This window comes from Mesoplodon bidens, assembly GCF_964165515.1.
Source record: "Mesoplodon bidens genome assembly, chromosome: 18".
In the NCBI taxonomy this organism is placed as follows: domain Eukaryota; kingdom Metazoa; phylum Chordata; class Mammalia; order Artiodactyla; family Ziphiidae; genus Mesoplodon; species Mesoplodon bidens.
Genome location: NC_138175.1, coordinates 39,432,678 through 39,459,604, shown reverse-complemented (window position 1 = coordinate 39,459,604; position 26,927 = coordinate 39,432,678). Strand labels below are relative to the sequence as shown.

Here is a 26,927-nt window from a genome sequence, read left to right as displayed (position 1 = left end):
GTTGTCTTAACTCAAGCTGATCCACACTCCACGTTCTGTGGCTGAACAAGGCCACTGGCTTTGCTTTGCAGACTATCAGCTCTGCCTACCCTTCTCTAGGCTTGAGCACTGCTGGGCCACACAGTTTCTAGGAGTTGTCACCAATCCTTCTCGTAGATGGGCCAGGAAGACACTCTTCACAACAGATGGGATGGGGCTAGTCCCAGTTCCTTTGCCTGGCTGGGATGAGGAGGGGCCACTCCAGGCTACTCTTAATTTCTCAAACAGGCTCCCCAGTTGGGAGGAGCTGGGAGCTCCTCTCAGCCTTGGATATGAGTTAATCTCCCTGCCTGTGCATGGTACCGGATCCCTCCACACCTGATACTGGCTCTGCTTTGTACCAGAGCCAGTGATGAGCTCTGGCTGCCTACCTCTTGGCTGGAGCACGACTGGGCCAAATAGCTTCCAGGATTTATTGCCAGCCCTTTTGGTCAGATGGCCAGAAGACACTGTCTACAGTGGGTGGGCTGTGACTCTGCTCTTTCCCTGGGTATGGGCAAACCAGGTTCAAGGGCCAGATGCGTATCAGGTGGATCTGTACCCTGAGTTCCCTGGTTGTAGTGCCCCGCCAACCTGGCTCTGTAGATAAGCAAAGATGCCAGTTGTGATCACTACTTGGGCACTGCAGATATGAATTCCATCTGTCACAATCCATGTGCTGGCTGTTGCATGCCCCTTCCCCCTTCATCACAGTCCAACTTTTAGTGGTCAAACCCTGCAGATTCCCCTGCAATCCCAGTGGAGCAGATTAAAGCAGTGGCTCCCACAAAGCAACCCCAATGCTAGTGGTGGTGCTTGCTGTCCCCCAGTTCTCTTCTCCTACTGGAGGAACCAGAGGTTCAGGGGAGACCTCACCCATGGTGCTCCACTGGCCTGGGGGAGGGGCAGTGTGGTCAACGTGTAGCTCCTTCTCTCACCCTTCTAATGCAGTCTGTCTTGGTCTCTGTGGTGCACGGGGGTGCTTCAGCCTCACCTCCATGTTCTAGGATTCTCTCAAATAGTGTCCTGTTTCCAAATAATTGTTAGTTGTTCCTCCTGGGGGGAGGGGGCGCGGAGCCAGGAATGACCTTGGTGATGTCACCCCACTCTGGGCTTACTTTGACAATATGTGTGTCCTTTATAGCCCAGACATTTCTGGTACTTGAAATGAGGTTCTCCTTTTATTTTTCTCCCTGCTTTAGGACCTAAAATGGGAGCTCTTCCTTAACACTGGCACAAAGGCTGCTGAGATGACTAGGAAGCAAGTGCCAAGGAGGATAGTGAATCAAAGAACCTTGATTCATGGAAAAGGAATCCCAGAAGGAGCTCTAAACATTACACATTCCAAAGGATTTATTCAGGGTTTTCCAATCAAAATCATTTTTACAAAAAAGAAACAGTTCTCAGACTTAGAGTAGTATACTGCCAAGTATGTGGAAGAACATTGCCAGCAGTTGAGTGGTGTGGTCTGCTTTGAAATATATTCAGTTTTCTTAGGATGGACATATGTCTACTTCAAAGTTACTATTTCTTTCTAGTAATGCTGTCTACAGTAATATATTTGCTTTTGCCAAGTTAAGAAAACAATGACATCCCTCCCAGGTTCTAAAACAATTACCAGCATAAAAATACATTAAAATTTTTCGCTGATACTTAAGGAGACCAGTACTAGCTAGCATTCCTACTGATGCTAGTATTCAAAGAGAGGCGTGACAAAACCATTAATCTGGAAGAAACCGGGTTGGAAAGATGGAGAGAAAGAACTCAAGAGGACTACTTAAGCTGTTGCTTTCTTTACATGTCCCCAAATATGATAATAACCATATAAGCTCCCAAAATAAGTGCAATTTTATGCAAACTTCCTAGTATGCCTAGTATGAGGTAAATTTTTACTTTATTTTATAGTATATTTTTATTTTTTATTTTGGTAAAATGTCCCATAATGTAAAATTTACCATTTTAACCATTTTTTTTTTTTTTTTTTTTTTTGCGGTACATGGACCTCTCACTGTTGTGGCCTCTCCCGTTGCGGAGCACAGGCTCTGGACACACAGGCTCAGCAGCCATGGCTCACGGGCCCAGCCTCTCCGTGGCATGCGGGATCTTCCTGGACCGGGGCACGAACCCGTGTCCCCTGCAACGGCAGGCGGACTCTCAACCACTGCGCCACCAGGGAAGCCCCATTTTAACCATTTTTAAGTGTATCATTTATTGGTATTAAGTACATTCACAGTGTTGAGCAACCATTACCATTATCCATTTTAAGACCTTTCTTATTATCCCCAACAGAAACTGTACTCACTAAACAATAACCCCTTATTTCTCCCCTCCCCTTAGCCTCTGGTTAACTCTATTCTGTTTTCTGGGTTTATAACTTGCCTATTCTAACTACCTCATATAAGTGGAATCATACAATAGTTGTACTTTTGTGTCTGGCTTCTTTCACTTAACATAGTGTTTTCAGAGTGTATCCATGTTATAGCATGTAGCAGCATTTCATTCCTTTTTAAAGCCATACAATGTATAGTGATTTTTAGTTGCAAAACACTTTTAGTACATTGTGTTTCTATTATATTAATGATATCTAGCATATATCACTACCATATTACCTTCAGTAGATGCCCAGTAATGTGTACTATGAGTGAGCCATAATTTCATTCAGTCAAAACCCATTGATAAACATTTATTAAGTTCCAGACAGTTTTATGATTTCAAGAAATGTAGTAATGGACATAGAGGTTCATGTCTTTATGTCCTGGAGCTTTTACTTTTGATGGAAGAATTCTTGGAGTGGCATGGAATGGTATTGTTAGGTCAGAGATTATGCAGAAACATTTATCATTTGAATACATACATTGACTATAAAAACCATCAACTTCTTCAACAGATTATATTCCTGTATTTTATGTAACCATTTATGACTATCTTAAAAATGAATGCAAGTAATATAAGGGAATCCACTTAATGTGATTTGAGCAAGGAAACATTCTCACTTTTTTCATTTCTAGTTCATGGAAGAAAATTCCTATACACAAGTATTGAAATATTTCAAGTCTCTGGATCACACATTTCATCATTTCAAAAATATTACAGAGTACATCACGGATGTCAGTCAAGTCTTGTAACAACAGTGTAGAAAACTAGTAACATTTATAGCTAGTTTTTTTTTTAAGCTTCAGCAATGGATCATTTCTATCCAGCCTAATCTGAAATTTTAATTAGATTAATTTTTAAAATAAAAAAGATTAATTTTTAATCTAAAACTATTTTTAGTTCATATTTATGTACCTGCATTATGGTAAATCTTTTATCTTGTTGTTTTTTTTTTCTTAGTTTCTCTTTAGAGTATCTTTTAAAATTTATTTTTAAACAGAATAATTAAAGCCCAAAGATGAGAATGTCTCATTTAAGCTAAACTAAAGAATGTTGGAATAGCTGAAGTATGAACACAATTGGCAAAACTTTTCACTACCCTCCTTAGAAGAAGACTGTTTTGATTTACATGGTCCAAGAAAGGAGAAACAGATAACTTGCTGGGGATTGCATCCTGCGTTACTTAAATTAGACATTAACAGGCTAAAAGGGCAAGGATGAAGCAACATGTTTATAACATATTTTTGAAAAGCTACTTAAAGGTGAAGGGTTGCAAGAACACAGACAGACACACCCTCGACATTTCACAACAATATTTTAAGGTATGCCTTTTCTTTGGTTGATAGGGATGGAGGGACCTATTAATAAACATTTCTCCTATTTACTTTTGTCTTGATTGCTGTCTAATCAAACCCTCATTAAAAAACAGACATAAAACAAATAAGCATTCTGACTTTTGCCTGAATAAGCAACAACAAACTCACATCTTAAACAATGGACTGCAATTGCTATGAGACTGAGGATGCTTGGTCATTGCAAGAGTAGCAGCAACACAACCTGCTTTGTTCCTTCTGTTGTATACTGCAGAATCTGAGTATATATAGAGAAGTCAGTGACACCTTTAGTGCCATTTCTTACACTCCTCTCCATGATCTTTCACACTCAGGTTCTCTGGTAATCTCAATGTAGTGAAAAACAACCAGGATGCTAATACCCTCTGTCCATTCACAAAACTTAATGCTTCTGAGACTTGCAGAAATAATGTTGAATCTGAATTGGTGGTACCCAATAGAGTCACTAAGAATAATCCGTCAGACTCACCAAATCCAAATTCAGATTTAAAGGCCATCAAATTTTAAATATAATGAAGATTTTAAGATTTCAATATTTATTATATATGGTCATATGTAAAAATTTAGAAATGTAAAATTATATGTTTAGCTTTTTAATTATAAGCTATATTCACTGGAGAATTAATGCATTTTTAAAAGGATTCATTCTGAAAAGATTACATTAGCACTTTTTTTAAACCACTACCCTCAAAAATAAATTGTGACAAATCATTGTTCACCCAAGTTTATGTCTCATCTCAGGGAAGTGAGTTGTTCTTGGGGAAATTGTTTTCACCTAATTTGTGCTTTCCTGCAGTGGATCAAGCTGAAATGAAATGGGGCTGACATTCTTAACTATTATTACGTGCCCACATTTACCAGAATTACCTAATGATCAGTACCGAAGAGTTTTATAATAAATAAATATGTATGTACCGAGAGTCTCCACTGATAAGTTAGTTGCGACATGGCTGGTGATCCTGTAGAAGAGATATCTAGATTATATTTCTTGCATCATCTCCATAGGAGAAAGCAATCCAGGATTGCAAAGCAAGGCATGAGACAGTAGCATTTGGTGTATTTTATAAATGTTTAGATTTCTAGGGAGCTCATTGGTATTACATATTGTGGTAAGCACTCAAATGTAAACTGTGACTTTAAAATAGTAAAATATTGGGGAGAGTGGGAGGGAGGGAGATGCATGAATGAAGGGATGTGGGAACAGATGTGTATGTATGACTGATTCACTTTGTTATAAATCAGAAACTAATAAAAAAAAGGGGGAAAAATAGTAAAATATCAAGAACGTAAAAATTTCTGCAACTTAAATGGTCAGTTTGGTATTTGGCTTTATTATAAGCGTTTTCAAGATATTTATTAAACAACCAAATGAACCAATACCAGTTAATTTTGAAAACTGCCTTCTTAATACAAAAGAATTGGTATTCTACACAAGTTACTTGTGATTATTTTTGTAGGTGTGGTGGGAATGAATTATGGATGGCACTACCCTTTCTCCTGTTTCTTGTCTGAGGTTTTGGTAAGGTGCAATTTAGAGGTGATGGACCTTAAAGTTTGAGCAGTTCAAGACACTCAACCAGTAAGTCAGAAAGAGAAAGACAAATACCGTATGCTAACACATATATATGGAATCTAAGAAAAAAAAATGTCATGAAGAACTTAGGGGTAAGATGGGAATAAAGACACAGACCTACTAGAGAATGGCCTTGAGGATATGGAGAGGGAGAAGGGTAAGCTGTGACAAAGTGAGAGAGTGGCATGGACATATATACACTACCAAACTTAAAGTAGATAGCTAGTGGGAAGCAGCCGCATAGCACAGGGAGATCAGCTCCGTGCTTTGTGACCACCTAGAGGGGTGGGAAAACGAGGGTGGGAGGGAGGGAGATGCAAGAGGGAAGAGATATGGGAACATATGTATAACTGATTCATTTTGTTATAAAGCAGAAACTGACACACCATTGTAAAGCAATTGTATTCCAACAAAGATAAAAAAAAAAAAACAGTGAGTAGAATTCAAATAAGTACTAGTAGATATAAAAATAATAAAAAAGAAATTTTGGCAATAAAAAAATAAATAAATAAACACACTCAACCAAGCACAGTCCATTTTCCCAGGACAAGAAAACATATGACATTACTCTTCTTTTTTCAACCACAATGGATTTGAACTTTTAGAAAATTGAAAATGCAAGATACAGATTTTATTTTTTTTAAGTAATTTATTTATTTATTTATTTCCGGTGGTATTGGTTCTTCGTTGCTCTTCATGGGCTTTGTCTAGTTGCGGGGAGTGGGGGCTACTCTTCGTTGTGGCACGCGGGCTTCACATTGCAGTGGCTACTCTTGTTGCAGAGCACGGGCTCTAGGGCACACCAGCTTCAGTAGTTGCGACGCACGGGCTCAGTAGTTGTGGCTTGCGGGCTCTAGAGCACAGGGTCAGTAGTTGTGGCGCATGGGCTTAGTTGCTTTGCGGCATGTGGGATCTTCCCAGACCAGGGTTCGAACCCGTGTCTCCTGCATTGGCAGGTAGATTCTTAACCACTGCGCCACCAGGGAAGCCCAAGATACAGATTTTAATAAGAAAATATTAGTCAACAATTCTCTTATCTCTATGTCTTTTTCTATCTCATTGATTGTGAAGAATACAATCATAGAGAAAGCAAAATCTACATCAGTTGAAAATTTTTTCCACCTGCATGCATGTTATAGTGGATGTGTAACATCTTCACAGGGTTTGTGAAATCACTATTTCACCACAAAAATTAAATATGACACTAAAATGATCTGACACAAATTAGTCCATTGAATAAGGGGAGGAGGATTGGCATCTTGGTTATTGTTTAGAAGAAAAAAAAATCATTAACCTGTTAGGCAAAATACTTGTCTTTAAAATATCCCTTAATAAATATAATAGAAAATGAAAGTACAGTGTTATGAAAGGAAAGCAATTGGGTTGATCTCAAAGTGAGTATAAAAATCAGTGTTTTTTGTTTAGTTTGTTAATAATTTTATTCTTAGAGCTCTCAGGCAGCTAGCTTTTGGTCATTTTTAAGATGAATCAAAAAGTTCTAAACATTATTTTTAAGGTATGCAGATCACTAGGCCCTCCTCCCCTCCTTTCTCTCTTTCTTTTAATCTTTTAATTTATTTTGGGGAGTTTTGGCTACCATTTATGTTCTAATCATGTTTTTCAGGAAGTGAATTTGAACTTTGAACCTCACCTAGTTTGAATCCTACCTCTATTGTTTTCTATCTCTATGACTTAGGGTAAGTTACTTAACCACTGTGAATTGTTTCTGGATATTTAAAACAGGAAAATCACAGGGTTGTTGCGAAGATTAAAGAAGATAACATAAAAGGGAACTTATTGCAGTGTTTGAGACATAGTAAGGGTTAGTAAATATTTCCAGTTTTTAGCTTTCAAATTCTCGTGAGCAGTTTACAATGAGATCTCATTACCACATTTACAATTTATGAGATTTTCCCTAAAATTATGAACCTTTTCCTACCCCTCTCCATTTTAAAGCAAACCTTGAAATGACTGAACCTCATAGGAAATTGTCTCAATGCAGGTAATCCCAGTAGCAGGAGAGGTTGAAGCTACCACAATGCAAAGTTGTCAGGCTCTGATCTGGCAGTAGCTGTGGGAATTAGTCTTAGCTTCTATTTTTAACTCTGCAAGGAGTTGATTGGATGACCTGGGAAAACTCAGTTGGCATCTTATTTTCTTTCTGAATTTTTTCTGCATCTTATTTTCTTTCTGAATTGTACCATTTGTCTAATCACTCTTTTCACTGACTCATTATCAGAAATGATATCAAGGTTGTTGAATAAGGGTGTTGATTTCAGAAGTAATGTTATAGAAAATGGGAATTGTTCCCTTTCTTAAAAGCAATAGTTGACAATTTTATTTTATTTTTTTCTGATACAGTATTGAAGTTCCTGGGAGAGGGCAACTTTAATTTATAAAGAGTTGTTAACATTCACTTCCTCTAACAAAAGCTGTTAAAGGTAATACTACTAATTATCTGCCTTGTACCCCAATCTTTTTTTTTTAATATGTAACTGTTGAAGTTTTTTAATGCTAATCAATATCATTAAGTTGTCCAAAAAGGAAAATTAATCTGTTACTCCATTGTACATCATATACAAAGGAATCTTCTTGGTATATGATATCTTTCTATTTGACTGAATCTCAATGAATTGAGAGAGTACATGTAAGAATTTTAATATTCAGAGTCTTATTCATAAAAGTGCACTACTGAGTAGATTCAATCACTAGCAACACCTTTAAACTGAAATCAAAAATAGAGCCTCAATTAACATGAAAACTTTAGTACCAGAAACACCTGCCTATAAAAACTGCACTGTTAGTACACAGGCGAGCTTTAGTATGATAACAACTTTGTTGGGCTTTAAAAAGCACATAATTTTACATTTTTTTCTTATTTGACTTTTTATCATTATGTGGACCATTTAGGTCTAAGGAAACAAGTACAAAAACTGCCTAAAGCCTTCCATTTAATATGTAAGCCATGGTTGTCCACAAGAGAGAATTTTGTGGTGATCAACAACTCTAGCCAAATCGACAATAATTTATTTCAGTTGGTAGAGTCTAATCATGTGTACCTAACTATGTTCTTTTAAGTAAAAAGTGTGAAACATTTTTAGTAGTAAGTTTGTCCTGAATTTCCAAATCAATATTTTTAATCCCTATTTGAATACTGAATTCATTAGCTATTCACCAAAGGCTTGAGGCATAGATTTTGGGCATAGTCTGCTTCTAAGATGAGATGTAGCAAACAGTCTAAATTCCTGTTTGGAATATACATGTGCATACACGTATATATATATACGTATATATACGTATATATATTATACAAAAATTTATATACAGACATTCCCCGAATTACAATGGTTCGACTTAGTGATTTTTCAACTTTACCATGGTGCGAAAGTGATACTCGTTTAGTAGAAACTATAGTTTGAATTTTTTCAAAGTATACTTTGAATTTAGAGTAGAAACTATACTTTTCCCAGACTACTGATATGCAGCATGATGCTCTCTTGTGATGCTGGGCAGCAGCAGCAAGCCACTCCTCCCACTCAGTGACTCAATCACAACTGACACACTTACAACCGGTCTGGTTTTCACCTTCAGTACAGTATTCAATAAAACAAATGAGATATTCAACAGATTATTATAAAATAGGCTTTGTGTTAGATGATTTTGCCCAACTTTAGGCTAATGTGAGTGTTCTGAGCACATTTAAGGTAGACTAGGCTAAACTATGACGGTTGGTAGATTGGGTGTAGTATAAGCATTTACAATTTATGATATTTTCAATTGATGATGGGTTTATCAGGATGCAATGCCATAGTAAGTTAAGGAAGATCTGTATTTTATGTGTATTATATATGTTAATTATATTTAGCCAATTATGTGTATAAAAATATATATGCATATATATGCATGTATATGTCTGTTTTCATGAACATTTGCCTTCTATTTCAAATATTTGATTATATTTATTTATTTTTTATTTTTTTATTTGATTATATTTAAAATAAACAGACAAGTTCTTGGAGAAGCATTTGAAGAATCTTTGTTTCCAGAGTCAAGTTTTGCAAAGAAAACTTATTTTTTCACTGGCTGTTTATTTTTCAATAGTTAAAAAATATTTTTAAAAGTTCACAGTGATTCTTTAATATATGAATATGAATATGTATTTACTTCAGGTGCTATATATGTTATTTATACATATGTGTATTTATATATATTTAAATGTTTTAAAACCTGATCTTACTGGGTTATGACTACTATCCAATTATGTGAGAATAGTGATATTGTTGCCTTTCAGCTTGGAACATGCTTCTGTTTCATTTGATTATATTTTATCCATTAAGTGCTCTGGCCTTCCATTAGCTCTTTTGCTTTGAGGAATACATTTTATAGTGCATTAGAAATATTCTTCTATTTTTCATGCCATAATTTTCTGGTGTCTCACAAAATCCTAATTCGGAATGTTCTGACTTGAATAGTGTTTCAGAATAGAGACTTGTCCCTTTTGGAATCATCAGATCTGTTGGTTAGGTACAGTATTTCTTATTTTTTCTGTTGGGGAAAGGGAGGAAGGAAACCGCACTATGGAACTTTCCAGTTTTTTTTTTTTTTTTTTCTTACGCTTATACCAAAAAAATGCACTCTTCTAGTAAAACTAGAAACATGAGAGTGGCAGTTACATAGTTCCAAATTAGGACAACCTAATATACTGTAATTTTTTCAAGTAAGAGAATAACCCAGGTAGTGTACTATTAACTAGATTTTTTAAAATAGCCATTTGTTGCTTAATAATTCTATTCTTTTTCCATTGTTAGTTTCATAACATTTTTACACAAAGGTTTATATTAACAAATGCCATCAGTTGTATTGTTGGTTTCCTCCTGCTTCTGATGAGTTCTATAATATAAAAATGCTTAAAGTCCAGACTTCTCAACTAGAAAACATAAGCACAGTAAAAGCAGTGTTTTTGTTTTGTTTTGTTTTGTTTTGTTTTTGCGGTATGTGAGCCTCTCACTGTTGTGGCCTCTCCCGTTGCGGAGAACAGGCTCCGGACGCACAGGCTCAGCGGCCATGGCTCACGGGCCCAGCCACTCCGCGGCATGTGGGATCTTCCCGGACTGGGGCACGAACCCGTGTCCCCTGCATCGGCAGGCAGACTCTCAACCACTGCGCCACCAGGGAAGCCCAAAAGCAGTGTTTTTAAAATTAATTCTGGAATATATTTCTCTTGATGGTAAAGACATATAAGATTACAGATGTGTATGTTTGGATGCTTTATAAATAAAAATAATATGATTAATCATGTATTAATTTATACTACCAGAAATTCCCTCTAAATCCTTTCTAGGACACAAATATTTATGACATTTCTATATTGTTCTCATTTTATTATTTTAATGAAATATTATATGGGTAGTATTTCATAAAAACACTGCATCTATTGTAATACTAGTTTAGGAATTTTAATTTGGTATGTAAATATACTAACTTCTGTTGAAATTGCTATAGCTTAGGGTCAAAATTAATTTGAAGGTTATTATTCTGGTTTTTATTAGCTGCTGTCTCAAATTAATTATAAAGACAAAAATATCCCTGGCTTCGAGTTTCTGCACTATTAATGACATATCGAGGTGTCTCTTGGATATCAATAAATGATATATTTTAGAGCATAACTTATGAAATGACTTGCCGGTTGGCAGACCACCTTTGACGATAAAATATATTTGATAGTCTACCTTTGCAAATTCATTGTACCACAAAAATGTGATCTTGGTAATTGACATATGACTATTAAGCTTCAATCATTCTCCATAATATTCCTATTAGCAATTATTAATAGAATAAAGGGGAGACAACAATTCTATAGTATTTATTCAGATTTTTATTTAAACTCAAGTATAATCTATATTTCTATAGTGCTTATTTTATCGAACACCTCACTTAAGTAGAAGGAAGTGTTCTAGAGGTTTGTTATCAGCTTTTAAATGAAGTAATCTTTAACTATCTTTTATTTTAAAATACTAAAAAAAGTTTCATGGTCTTTAATTAAATATAAATATTGGAATTGTCTATGAAACTTTTGAAATGGTCAAACACATAAAAACATAGGGATATCCTTTAAAGCAGGGGTCCCCAACCCCTTGGCTGTGTTAGGAACTGGGCCGCACAGCAAGAGGTGGGCGGCGGGCGGGCAAGCGAAGTTTCATCTGCTGCTCCCCATGGCTCGCCATCGCTTGCATTACAGCCTGAACCAACTATCCTCCCCCGCCCACCCTGTTGGTGGAAAAATTGTCTTCCTCGAAACCGGTCCCTAGCTCCAAAACAGTTGGGGATCACTGCTTTAAAGCATATGAATTTCTAATATATTTATTTAGGTTATATATGCTGAACTTTTTTTACATAATAGCTCATAGGTAACCTTCACTCTTAAGTATTTTATGATGCTTAGAATCGGAAACAATACAGAAACTAACAAATTAAAATTGTTTTTTGTAAAATGTCAAGTGAGAAGAGAAGAATGTTAAATAATAAATACAGCATATTCACAACTTGGTTTTGAATATCACACACATAGAGAAAAAAGACCCGAAGAAAATTTAAAAATTATTTATCAATGGTTAACTCAAGAAATAAGAGAGTCAGGGTGACCTTTACTTCCTCCCGTTCTCATTCTGTATTTCCAAACTCATTGCACTATGTATGTATTACTTTTAGAACTGTTTAAGAAGAAATGTGCCAGTTTGGATAATTTTTTTTTAACATCTAAACATTGCCGAGTGTTGTTAAAATGTTCAGTTTTTATGTAGCTTTCTGGAAGATCTAGCTGGCCATAAAAAACTGAATATATTAGAGGAGGGGGAGTTTTCCCTCATCTTGAAATAATAATGATAAATAATATTTTTAAAGCATTAAATAATTTTCAAAGCATTTTTATATACATTTTCTCCTCAGACCATCCTAACTCTCTAGAGTTGGTAGAAAAAGGATTATACTCATTTTGCCCAGGGTGGGGGTTGGAGAGTGGGAACTGAAATTCATGAAGTTTAGCAAATTGCCCATTTAAGCCATACACAGTTATTAAGTGGCAGGGCCAGAATTCTAACCTGTTTCATGCCATGGCCAATCTAGTGCTTTCCTCTATGCTCTAGGAACTGGACATATTTAAGAGGTAAGCACAAAAATGGAAATAGGTCTGAATCTTGCTCTAGTTACAAATTTGCCTATAGACCTCACTGGAGCCTGAACCAGGAAAATCTATATGAATTTCTTTCTTCAACCCAAAGAAATGGCCATGTTAAATAATTCCTAGGTTAAATTTTTAAAAACCTATACTGTCTGTTTTTTCACCATATTCCAGTTTGTGTATCTTGTGTCTATCAACTTCTCCAAAGAACCATGCTTCCTACCTAAAGGATTGCATTGCTTAATAAACAAACATTGACAATTCTGATGCTAACCTGAATTAAATAATATACCAATCATTTATGAGATCCGCCTTAGTATTTTTACGCTCCTGAAATATCATCTCTATAACCTGCTTTTTAAAATAGTCTGACACCTACCGAGTACTCTTTCACTTCCTACAAGAAATCAAGAAAAAGAAAGATCTGTGTTTTTAATTTTAGTGAAGGGTTCTTGATTTAAGAATTAGTTATTTAGTGTCATTTGAATTTCAAGTGTGCCTCAAGTACTTGAGGTTCTTTCTGTATGACTTCTCCAGAGTTTTCACATATATATCATCATTAATTTCATCTTTCACTTGGGATTAGTAAAAGAAAAGTTTTATTTACTACTATTTCTTAGTTTTCTTCAGTTCAAATATTCAGTGCCTTGTCAAAAATAATATTATAGTCTTACACTGTTCATTGATAACAGATAATACCAAGAAATTGTGATTCCGGTTTTTAGTTAAAAAAACAAAATGAGAAACTAAAGAAATAATTACTGTAACGATGTTTTTCTCCATTTAGCTAATCAGATATTCACATCAGTGAGTGTTAGATTTTGAGACTATGAATCCCAATACTAAATGTTTTATATATTCAGAGAAGTGAAAAATAATAATTATTATGCTTCCTCTGTGCTAAATACTGTTTTAAAACCAATTGGAATCCCCCCTCACAACAATCCTAAGAGGTAGGTACTCTTTGCACCTATTTTACAGCCTGACAAACTGAGGCACAGAATGATTAAATTATTCATGGTCACACAGCTAGTAAAGCACAGATACAGTACTTAAAATCAAGTCTGTTTTTGTGAGAGTCCACATTCCCAACCCCTGTAATGAAAGCGTGTGATCCCTACTATTTGCTATATACCCATTTACTTGCTTTGTGGAAAGAAAGGGAGTGAGGGAAGAGGAGGGAAAGGGAGGGAGGGAAAGAGGAAAAGAAGGCGGAATGGAGGGAGGCAGGAGAATTGTCAAAATTCTGCCAGCTTGTTGATACTGTGTGTTATTTCTTATAATAAGGTTGAAATTAAGGACTTGTAGTGATTTACATAGAATAAATAATTTTAAATTTCTTTAAGGGAAGTCTCTGTTAATATTATCAGATGGGAGACAGCAAGTGAATTTCTGTTTAATTCTATTCATAATTAAAATGCTATAGCAGGCTCATATTTGGAACAAACACAGTTCTGGTAATTCTCATAGTAATAATTCTACCTTTTCTTAAATTTGTTATCATTTTTTTCACCCTCAACACTCTCAGCTTATTTAATTTTAGTACCTACTCTTTTTCAAAAGTCCATAAATTTTAGTTAGGCTTAAATCATAGGAAAATTGAAGAAAGTTTAGAGCTTGTAACAGAAGGAAACCACCCCCTTCCCACCCCGAGCCCAGCTCTGTCCATTTCTATCAGAGCTACTCCACCAAGAAAGGAGGAATTATTCTGATTGGTCAGATTTATGACACATTCTATTACATAGGGTGACTGTATTTGTTTAGAGGTACACAGCAACAGTTCCACATTTCTTCTTGCCCGTTGCCTGGTCCTGTGAAAGCAGGTAAGTGGAGTGAAGATCCTCAAAACCTAGACCTCAGTCTCTTGTTTCTGTTCCATTCCATTCACCAGAGTGAGCTTAATCCAGCAGAAGAGTGAGCTCTTCTGTGTCTGGCTGGATGTTTCCATGCAGATGAGTCAAGTTCCATTTTGAGCCTGGAAAATCTTGCATGCTGTCTCATCAACTTCTTCCTTTTCTGAGTGTGTCCTCAGAAAATGGTAACATGCCCCCAGTAAGCCTTTACCACAGCTCTGACTCAGGGTTATTAGGAAGTAATTCCAAATCTCAGACATGTTCTGTATTTTAATCAACAGATAATTTGTACTTATAGTTAACATTTACTCTGGATTATTCACGTGTCCTTATGCAGTTGGAACCTATTTCTGTCTTCATGTGCTTAAAGCTAGGATGAGTATGGATTTTAATCAAGATAATTTAGAAATTTTATTAAGTGTTTCTTATGTGGCAGGCACTGTTCTAGGTACTGGTGATAGAGTGTTAAACAAAGTGGTTACAATCCACACTCTAAGAAAGGGTACTTAACATGAAAATTGAAATAGGAAAGATGTACAGAAATCATACACAAAAAACAAGAGTCAGTTTTATATGCATAGTTGGCATCTTGGGGATAGAAGAAATCTAACACAAGGAGTTTTACAAGACTGTTGATATTATAGTCACTTCAGTTGAACTTTGTTTTATTTAAAACAAGCAACTTTTTTTCAAACCAAGTAAAAAAATTATTGACAGTAATTGTGCAACTTTATAGCTCCTTATTTAGTAAAGAGAGGGTGCTTTGACTTATGATGTGAGGCAATTTCAGTCTTTTGATAAACTAACCTTCAGCATTTTAGAAATTAAGCTTTTTCATTGATGGAAATTCTAATATTTGCCCATCACTTTTATTTCATGCCTCCGAAATTACATTAAATTTTCCAATTTTAAGTGAAAAACTGGCATATTATCTGTTGACACTACAGTTCCAAGTTTTATCATAAGAAAAGGTGGGTGAGAGGAATCCCCAGCTCAAAATCCTACCCAAACTTGGATTCTGAAAGTCTTATTTTGATTGATTAGTAGATGTTGGTATCACATTATTTGCAATGGCAGAGGACATTGTCAAGTTGTCATTAGCATTCATTGCAGCACGGCTTCTGAGAATGTATTAGGTATTTTTTTTTTTTTTTTTGCTGTACGCGAGCCTCTCACAGTTGTGGCCCCTCCCGTTGCGGAGCACAGGCTCCGGATGCGCAGGCCCAGCGGCCATGGCTCACGGGCCCAGCCGCTCCGGGGCACGTGGGATCCTCCCATACTGGGGCACGAACCTGCGTCCCCTGTATCGACAGGCGGACTCTCAACCACTGCACCACCAGGGAAACCCTGTAGTAGTTTTTTTTAAACCACGTTTTCTCCTCTTGACCCATGACTCCAACTCTAAAAATATCTTGACTCATTCATACATCATACATTCAAGAAATAATTACTGATCGCATATACTGTTCCAGATACCAGGCTGGTCAGTAGGGAGTCAAAATGACTAAGGCACAGGCTTGGCTGTCAAGGAGACCCCAATGTAGTGAACCTTTGCTTCTTACTCTTCAAGTGGCATTGATCCTGTGTAATCAGAAGTAATAGGGAATTAAGTAGCATTCATATTGTAATTAAATGTAGATTGAGCCAGATGATTTTCCAAAATCAGGTTTAATCAGAGATAGGGCAAGAGTGTTCTTTGGGATTTTTCCTTGATGAGCATTGTTAACTATCCTTGAGATGCAATAATAGAAGTCAGTGAGTAATTTATCAATTTGGTTTCCTATGGAAACCAAGATGAAGCACGTTTTCTCCTTTAGTCATTGACTTTCTACAGAGATAGGGAAGGCGCTTCAACTTGCCTGGACAAGAAATCACCAGTAAACAGCAGTGATGGTAGATGTGGGTTATTTACTACCATGGGGTTGAAAATATTAGTGAGCTGCATTTTGACCACTTGTCAAACATTTTGACATCTTGGAACAGAAAGTGTTATTTAAATATAAAAAGCATTGTCTGTTGAATTGCTGTTAGTCATCCCTATGAGGAAATGACCTATTAAGTAACAGATCGGGAATAAGATTGATTTCTGCTAAAGAGTGCTTAAAGTAGCTACATGTTTCAATTTGTGGGTTTTTTCCAACCATTTGTAAGTTACCACAGTAAAAACCCCATATAAAAAGCTATCTGAATTTACTTTCCAGCATTCTTTCCTGGGCTTTCTCTCTCTTTCCCCCTCTCCCTCTCTCTCAGATCAGAAGGAGAGCAATGGGTCTCAAGCTTTAGCGAGAATCAGAAGGCTTGTCAAAACAATGATTTCTGGAGCCTCAGCTGGGAATTTGCATTTCTAACAAGTTTCTAGGAGAAACTTCTGCTGCTGTTACATATTTGATGAACCACTGCTCAAGTAAAAGGAATGGGAATTTAGGAAGTAGAAAGATCTAGAGCTATGAAAAGCTGAAGTCAGCTTCTGATCTTCTTCACCAAGCTTCCCAAGCTATTGGGAAGATAATCACTACTGCCCCAGGGAAGCGTATTGAAAGTCACACCGATTAGAATGGGCATCATCAGAAAATCTACAAGCAACAAATGCTGGAGAGGGTGTGGAGAAAAGAGAACCCTCTTTCACTGTTGGTGGGAATGTAAATTGATACAACCACTATGGAGAACAGAATGGAGGTTCCTTAGAAAACTAAAAATAGAATTACCATATGACCCAGCAATCCCACTACTGGCACATACCCAGAGAAAACCATAATTCAAAAAGACACATGCACCCCAATGTTCATTGCAGCACTATTTACAATAGCCAGGTCATGGAAGCAACCTAAATGCCCATTGACGGATGGATAAAAAAGACGTAGTACATACATAAAATGGAATGAACTTGGGTCATTTGTAGAGACGTGGATGGACCTAGAGACTGTCATACAGAGTGAATAAGTCAGAAAGAGAAAAACAAATATTGTATATTAACACATATATGTAGAACCTAGAAAAATGGTACAGATGAACCAGTTTGCAAGGCAGAAATAGAGACATAGATGTAGAGAAGAAATGTATGGACACCATAGGGGGAAAGCGGGGCAAGGGTGGTGGTGGTGGGATGAATTGGGAGATTGGCATTGACATGTATATACTAATATGTATAAAATAGATAACTAATAAGAATTTGCTGTATAAATTAATTAATTAATTTAATTTAATTTTTTAAAAAAGTAATTGGCCCTCCTCTGAGTAAGTGATTGGCTGAGGGCATCATGTAGAACACTCTTGACTGTCCTACTCTTAAGCCCAGGTTTGCAGTGAATGAGCCATTTAACCTCTCTTTACCCCAGTCTTTCTCAGATTCAAAATAGTAACGGTAATTTCCCTTCCCTCTTGTTAAAAAACAAGACAAAAAATATGCAAATCCTGATGGTTCTTTCCCTTTGTGGAAAGTTATTTGGATTTATCCATCTACTACTCTGATGTAGTAAAGAAGAAATTTAGAAAAATTTCTCTCTGTCGATAAAGATTTTAGGCTTTTAAGCTTAACTCTTTAGCAAAAACTACCAAATGCCTATTCTCCACTGCCTGGGGCTAGACATTTCCTTGATTCTGTCTAAGAGGTGGGGAGCCACAAGGGAACAAGTACTTAAAGAGACTCTAAAAAGCCCTATCTTTTCTGCACCCCCTTCGCCACCACCAGCTCTCCAGTTTATCCACTGCTCTTCTCACTCTTTCCACACCAGGAACACCAGCCTCTTAGCTTATACTTTCAACACTCAACGTTCTCCCATCCAAAGGCCCTTGCGCTTACGATTTCATCTTCTGGAAATGTTCTACAAAAGTAATCCATACACATATAAATAGAATATGATAATAGAGGTTATGATAATAGATAGGATATGACTACCTTCAAGTCTCTGGTCAAATGTCACCACATCAGGGAGACCCTGATCATCCTATAAAAAACAGCTGTTGTGCATCCCCATGCAGGTGCACACATTAACCTACACATGTTCTATTCCATCTCTGATATATTTTTCTCCGTATGTTTGTTCCCATCTGCCAAACAATATATCAATATTTTGGTATTGGTTTATTTTCTCTCTCTTCCCTAGGTAGAATGCAAATTCCGTGCAGGTAGAGTCATGGTTTTTTCACTGCAGAACCTACAACAATCATTGGCACATAAGAGTCACTCAGTAAATATTTCTCGAGTGAAAAAAAGAAAGGTGATATATCCTTACCTTAGATTATCCACTGCACATTTTGGTATCCTTTACATTACTTGCTCAAATGATCTTACACTCCAGTCATACGTACCTATTGGCAGTTCTTTAGAGCCACCGTTGCTCTTTATGCCCTCGTGTCTTTTTTAAAATTTAATTTTATTTTTTAAAACATTTTTATTGGAGTATAATTGCTTTACAATGGTGCGTTAGTTTCTGCTTTATAACAAAGTGAATCAGCTATACATATATCCCCATATCTCGTCCCTCTTGCATCTCCCTCCCACCCTCCCTATCCCACCCCTCTAGGTGGTCACAGGACATATATACACTCACTACCAAATGTGAAATAGATAGCTAGTGGGAAGCAGCCACATAGCACAGGGAGATCAGCTCTGTGGTTTGTGCCCTCTTGCGTTTTAAATCTTGCTGTAGCCTCTGCCTAGGATGTTCATTTCTGAAACTTTTTTGTTGTCTTTCACACTTCTACATTTCCTTCAAAACACAAATCAGGTATCCTGTTCTTCAAAAATATTTCATGATAAACTTGTTCTTTCTCTGTGTCTTCCTTCCCACCCTGGCACCCTGTCCTGGCACTTATCTACTCATTATGTTATACTATTCTGTCCAGTTGAAACTCCTCCCAGCTTTACCAGAGACCACTTGAAAGCAGGGACTGCTTCTGACATCAAAAGCACAAGCCCCAATGCCTGGCATATGACAGCTACTCATAAATGATCAATAAATCAACAACAGTCCATCTTACTCTTTCTTCTTATCATAAGAAGCTACTCTTCATTGCTTTAAACTTCTAAAATTGCCCTGAGGGATATAATAGTAATGAGTGTTCCTGAAAATCAAGAGAATGGACACTTATGATAAGTAGCTTGAAGATCAGCCAAGTGAAAACTGGAATAGCTCTCAAACAAGGAAGAGGAGTGAGGCATTCAAGCTCCTTTAGGAGTAGCAAGTAGCAGTGATGCTGGTGTTCACATTGCCATGAAGAAAACCACTGCCATGTGAAGCTCCTAACACGAGTAAATATGTAGTATCTCTGAGGTATGTGATAGTATGTGAGAGTAGATCATGACAACACTCTTCAACAACCTTGTTTCTGGATTTTACCTCATCCAGCATCACTTGGTGTATGTTGAGATAATGCACAAATTTTACTAGGTAATTAGTCTAGGAATTATCCCTCTAGGGTAGAAAGATGCTATCTTACTCCAATTGTGTTGCTATAACAAAATACCACCAACTGGGTAGATTATAACAACAGCAATTATTGCTCACAGTTTTGGAGGCTGGGAAGTCCAAGACTGGGTTGCTAGCATGTTTGCCTTCTGGTGAGGACCTTCTTCCTGGTTCATAAGCTGACACCAACTCCCTGTGTCCTCACATGGTAGAAGGGGCAGGGGATCTCTCTGGAGCCTCTTATAAGGCATTAATTTCATTCATGATGGTTCCACTGTTACGACTCAAGCACTTCCCAAAGGTCCACCTACTAATACTATCACATTGGGCATTAGGGTTTCAACATAGGAATTACAACATAGGAATTCAATGTATAAGACATTCAGACCATAGCAGATACTTGGGAGTCGAAGCTTGTTCTAAACTTTATAGCTAGGAAGACTCTGTGAAGCTAGTATGTGTGGCTGAGTCATGCATGTTTGAAGATGATAAAAGACCCATCCCAGCAGAAAAATCCTACACACAACTGGGAAACCACTGGGCATTGTGAATGAGTGTATGCCTTGGCAGAAGGCTGTTCCTCCTCACATCTGTGAATTATGCATGATATTGCAAGAGGACTTTTTAAATATGAGCAATTTGGAGCAAAAATGACAGAAAAGAGAAGTGCAAAGAAACAAGATGAGTGAGTATTGAAAAACAGAAGTGGTATATTGGTAGGCCTGGAAATCAACTGTCAGTAATTTAAATTGATTAAATGTAGCATAGAAAATGTACAAGAAAAGGTTGAGGGGATCAAATTAACAGGCAAAAGAAACAATTTTCTCAACAGTAACATTTTTGCTGTATCAAAGTGAAAGGAATCCATAAGAGATTGAGAAAATGAGTATATTTTCTCATTCCTTTGTCATGTGACAAAGGAATAAAATAATTCCTTTGTCACATGACTAGATCTAAGGTGAAAATTAGAACTTTATCTCAATATAAGGAGGCAGTCATTCTTAGGAAATAACATTTAAATTGAACAAGAAAAAGGAGATCAGATGCATGAACCAAGAGATAAGACCTTGTCTCACTTATTCATAGACTATGAGGCCCAACTGTCGAACAATAATCAGTATCGAGGCTGCAGAGAACAAAGTTTTATTTGAGGTCTTAATAATTGCAGTCCTGGAGACACAGATTCAGGTAAAACCCAAAGATACTCTGTGGAAGAGAAAGAGCCAGGGACTTATAAAGATAAAAGGTACAAGGTTGTTAAAGCTGTCTGTCAGGAATTATGATTGACTCTGACGCAGGAAAGGAAATATTTGTCCTTAAGGGATTCTCCATCACAAGTTATTTTAGGTTAAGTGTCCAGTAAGTATCTTGAGTTTCTGGAACGTGGGCAGATGCTCTGGATGCCTGTGTCAAAGCAATAGGTAGTCAAAGTTCAGATTCCATCTCGGCTGAGATGTGCCTAAGTCACACTTCCTCAGTGGCTTCCTCAGAGGCTCCATGTGAGAGAGCTCTCCCCACCAGTAATGACTCCATTTCTGTTTTCCTTTCACACAACTTACCTTCACTCCTCAGATGTGTTGGGAACTGATAAGCATATTCTCACCATAGTACTTGTTGTCGCTCACTTGCATTAAAGTGGACCATAGCCAACATCAATAACTGATTATTGAGTTATATTGTATTTTTCTCAAATTCAGAGTTATTTATTTTAAAGCATCAGTAAGCAAACTATGGCCTACAGGTGAAATCTATTCTTGAGCTAAGAATGGTTATTACATTTTGAAAAGGTTGTAAGAAAAGAAAAAGAAAAAAGGAAAAAAAGAAAGAATATGTGTTACAGACCTATGTAGCTCATAAAAGACAAAAATATTTATTACCTGGAGGGCTTAAATTTAAGGGGATAAAGTTGATATTCACATTCATTCTATATATATATTAATATAATAAATATATTATGAATAACAACTGAATATAATAAATGTATATAATGAATGCGAAGGTTTATTTGTCTTACACTTTGTAGGATTTCACACCCTAAAGCGTGGATTTCTAGATAAGAGAAAGAGAAGATACATATTTACCAGTTCACAGTTTATTGAGGACAAAAAGGAAGAGGATTGAGGCAAGTTCACTTCATTTTTGCAATGACAACATTACAGAGGAAAATGAAGTAAAAAATGTGAAACAGAAGCCTGATTGTGGAAGATGCATGAAGGGAATGAATAAGGCAATGAAAGGGGATAAACTACTTTGAGAGCTCTGATACCAGGAGGAAAGTGGAAAGTAGTCATGTATGTCCCTGCAGGTATTTGTAGATTGTCTTCCACTCTGAGATTTCTCTGCTGCTGCCCCTCCCCTAAACAAGTGTCAGAGAGGATTGGAGCTCTGTCTTCACAGCGCTTGCTGACTTTTCAAGAGAAACATTGTACAGATAGACCCACAGACATACTTAAATAGATATCCGCAGCTCTGTTGGATGTGTAGTATTTAGCTTCTTCGGTCTGTGTGTGAAACACTTCTAACATGCTTCCCCTACTCCAATGCCCACAGGGCCACCAGTTTTCAACCTGTTTTCTCTGTCCTGTTAAACACACCTCTTTTTCTAGCAGCTGAATGGGAAGGAGGACCCCCCTTTCAGTTGTTATCTTCCTCGAAACTGTTCATTCTAAACGAATTCTCACATTTCCCTTCTGAATCTATCTACCGTCTCCCTCTATGTCCAAACTCCTCCTGATAGACAAATTTATTGAGTGCTCAAATGTATACCAATTACCGTTTGTCAGTGGCATTTAACCCTCACAAATATTATCCACATTACACAGTTAAATATTGAGGCTTAGAGAAATTAAGAAACTTGCCAAAAGTTGCACACTTAACAAGTGACATGTCTAGGGTTCAGGCACAAAAGATTTGAGCCCAGAGGCCATGCTCTTAACCATGAAGTTAAACCCTCTAAACAGGAAGAAGTTAACACCTGATCAAGGGAAATGGAGGGTCCATACTAGCTCCCTTATTTATACCAGCCGCCAGAGGGGAAGGTTTAACAGAAAAGTGTTCCCATTTAATTTTTCTATTTCTTTAACCATTGAATTAAACAATAACATAACACATCCTCCTTAAATGTAATCTCTCTTTGATTCAAGCTTTCTGATTATTTCAGAAACTTCAGTGAATAGTTTATATCTTCATAATTTTTTTCTTTAATTTCAGAACTTTGTGAGAAGGATAAATGCTATTTTAAGTGATTAGATAATTTTGTAATTTTCTATGCTAAAAAGTATACTTATCGTATAGTATATATAAAATTCTATGTATTTATTTATTTACTTATTTATTTAATTTTTTTTTCCCTTTTGCAGTACACGGGCCTCCCACTGTTGTGGCCTCTCCCGTTGCGGAGCACAGGCTCCGGACGCGCAGGCTCAGCGGCCATGGCTCACAGGCCCAGCCGCTCCGCGGCATGTGGGATCTTCCCGGACCGGGGCACGAACCTGTGTCCCCTGCATCGGCAGGCGGACTCTCAACCACTGCGCCACCAGGGAAGCCCCTCTATGTATTTAATGTGTACTTTTGTTAAAGCATTGTAAAATAACAACTGAATTGTACTCAAATAAATACATCATTTTCCTCAACATTGACTTAATGTGCACTATAGTTCATATTTTTTTCTGATTAGTTCAGAATTATCAAATTAGAGAATTATTGTTTTGAGACTGGTTTTTACTAACTCTAACTTCCATGTTCCTAATTTCCATGTTCCTAATGAATAAACTAAGCTTTATTTATCCTTAATATTTTCTGACCTCTTCACTTCAATTGAAATCTGGATTGTTTCAAATGATTCCCCTACCATCTCCACCACAAATTTAGCTTTCTCTTTCTCTAGTATAAGAAGAGCCAGCCTGCTTCTTACATTTATGCCACTTTTTGATTATTATTCTATAATCTCTGTATTCCCCTAATTTTAACTTACTGTCAGGAAGTAAAGTTGGCCCTCTCTCTATTCAAACCACTCCTGTATCCTCCAGAACCAGTGCCCACTTCTACTTTCCTGAACAAGGTCAACTACACTTCACCAAGCTTCCCATTTTTTAATTTTAATTAATTAATTAAAATTAATTTTATTGAAGTATAGTTGATTTACAGTGTGTTAGTTTTAGGTGTGCAGCAAAGTGATTCAATTATACATATACATATATCTATTCTTTTTCAGATTCTTTGCACATATAGGTTCTCATAGACTAAGCTTACCAATTTTATAGTTTCATTGCCTGTCTTCATCTATGCCATGACCTCATTTCTCATTCACATGTCAAAATTAAACTTTCAGAACTGTATTGCAACAACGATCAGTGGTCTAATGAACTTGTATAAGATGACCAGAAGTTGAAGTATTGTAAGCATTAGTAATATAAAAGTCCAACTACTGTCTGTTCTACAAATGAATATATGTTTAATACTAAATATATGTTTAATACTAAAAGTTTCAACATGGTAGTGTGAGTCTTTCCAAAATTTATTACATTCCTATTATATGCCAAGCACTGACTTACTCTTTGATTTCATTTTTCCCCCAATTTTGTTTTCCAAACACAGAATGACAACTTGGTGAAAAAAACCCTGTGGTATATACCAAATACCAAGATGTGCGTCCTCTGCCCATCCTCATTTCTGTATTCCCACTCATCCCATCGTAATTAGATTCTGCCACTTTTCTCCTGAGCCCTATAATAGTCTCATGTCTACTCACTTCCCATCTCTTCCCCGCCTTTTAATCTCAAATGCAGTTCATACATACAGAACGTCACCTGAATGATGCTCATAACTGATGGCTGCTTGCTTTCTTAAGAATGCTTAAAAGATGCAGTGTTGGAAGAGAAAGCTGTCACCACCTGCTGACTTGTGCCCAAAGTCTCAGAGGCTGAAACTTCTGCTTTCATAAATGGGGAGGCCCAGCACAGAAGTGAAATGAAGTGCCATAAAAGAGCTTATGAGCCTTTTAAAGACTTCCCAGGAGATATACACACACACATACATGTACACAAGATGTTCAGTGTGATTTCAGAGAAATTCTCAGAGACCTCATATGTCTCGAACACTGGGTAAGACCTCTGCTTCCAGACATTCTAAAATTTACTCTTGAATAATGCAACCCAGAGAGTGGTGTACTTGGACCAAATTACTTATATCCCTTATAGTATTATTTCTGGCAAATTACCCCATCCGCTTTTGGCTTGCATAACAGACAATTGCAAGAATTTCTTTTCTATCTATTGGTAGAGGTCCTCTTCCATCACATCCTTTATACAAAGACTATATAAATGCACATAATGTCTTACATGTTATTTCATAGGGTTAACAGATACTTTGTGTCCAATGTAGAGTAATATGGACTATGGGCTAACAATGTTCTATAAAGAATAAAGTAGTTCTTTGTAAACTAGACTGTTTATATATTTCATACACACTCTGTTTCCCAGTTATTCTCTCTTATCACTTAATAAATTCTTTTGATGTCTTTTCTATATCATTTGTACTAAAGTGAAACAAAGCAAGATGTTTTTGATTGCTCCATACCTGGACAAAAGTGTTAGAATGGAAGTCTAAAGGCTGCTATGGTGGTAGCAGTCATAATGAAAATGAGAGAACCCCTAAATGGATGTGGTTTTCCTGCTTCAATTACCTGGAGATTGTTTTCCAGTGCTGACACCAGGATGTTCTGAATTTGCTTTAGTGAAAGGAATTAGTGTTTCCTCTACAGTTTTAATTATAATTTTGTTTCCTCTAAAATTGCTACGTAATTTCATTGACCATTGAGTTAATACAAAGTGAACTCCTTGGCCTGGCCCTCCAGGCACTCCAACTGTTCTAACCTATCCCTGCTGCTCCATCACCTCCCCTTCTCCTACACATGGGCCTGTGCTGCCATCAAACTGCACAAACCTCTCTTCTCTCAAGTGCTGGGGAGTTTTCTAATCTCTGTGTCACTTATCATTCTGCTGATTATGTCAGGAATTGGAGTTTCTTAGATGCGATGCTTATTAAATCTACTTTACATGTATAACATGCTTATATAGTTAATAAATTTGACAAAAAATTATTAAATGATGATGACTACATTATAAAATCATATATATATATATATGCCTTTTCATATATATTCATGTCTTTCAACACTAACCTCGCCCTCTCCATTCTCATAATACTTAAAATATGCTTGCTTTTGTTGTCCAGGCCATTGCATGTGGTGCTCTCTTTGCCTGGAGTTCTCTCCCTCCGTTCTTCTACTTGCCACCACTTCCCCATGTAATGACCCGATTTGGAGAAGACTTGTTTCTGCCCCTCTTATGGGTTCCCTTAATACCTGATTCTAAGTTCTATTAATTCACACTGCATTGTAACTCCCTGTTCATTGTCTTACTTGCTTATTGTGTCCCCAATGCCTATACAGCACCTAACGTTTGGAAAGTACTCAAATAAATGAAAGTTGGTGACACTGAAATACATGTATAACTGGTTTAGAAGAGTTAAATGATCATTGTTATTGAAAGTCATAAAGATACTTACGCCTTTGACCCAGTAATCCAGGAGTCAAAAATTCAAATGCTTTCAGGGTCAAGGAAGTAATCTAAATGTGCAGTGTTGGCCTGGGGGAAGGCAATGGGAATACAGGTTACTGTACTTGCCTCACCTAAACACATTCAGATTTACACTTTTATAAATACTGTCGATACAAGCCAACCAAACCATAACCGCTGTCTCATTCAAAGAAACAATTCTGTAGAGGAAAAAAATATTCATAATAATGTTATTTGTGAATCCATCTGTAATAAGGAAAAAATGAAGACAAATAGCTAGTAATAGGAATCTGATTAAATTAAATAGATTGTATCCATTAAATATCATGTATTCTTTAACATTAAAATAATCTCCCAAATGTAATATATGAAAAATGCTTTCGTTATTGGAAATAGTGAAGGAATAACACAAAACCCTGTGTTTGCTGTAATTGCAACCATGTAAAAATGTACATCTTTGTTTTTTAAAAAAAGGATTACGCAAAATGAAGATAACTATGTTAGGGTGCTCAAAATAGAAATGATTTTTGTAAAGTTCAGCATTTAATAATGCCGTCATTTTTCCAATCCCAGTCTCTGGAGAAAACTTTGGCAA

The 26,927-nt window shown here is 36.7% G+C and overlaps 1 long non-coding RNA gene across 3 annotated transcripts in view; it reads left to right on the top strand.

The window, feature by feature from the left end:
• Positions 1–26,927, top strand: part of LOC308606314 — a 68,932-nt gene that overhangs the window by 7,574 nt on the left and 34,431 nt on the right. Inside the window, exons 2-3 of one of the 3 annotated variants that reach the window (XR_014013797.1) lie at positions 14,385–14,513; positions 23,114–23,386. The exons of 1 other annotated variant lie outside the window; for it this stretch is intronic. This is a non-coding gene — a long non-coding RNA (uncharacterized lncRNA). Of the gene's footprint in view, positions 1–14,384; positions 14,514–15,259; positions 17,374–23,113; positions 23,387–26,927 lie in introns of those variants that run through there. One more of the 3 variants, XR_014013798.1, reaches the window with a different exon arrangement.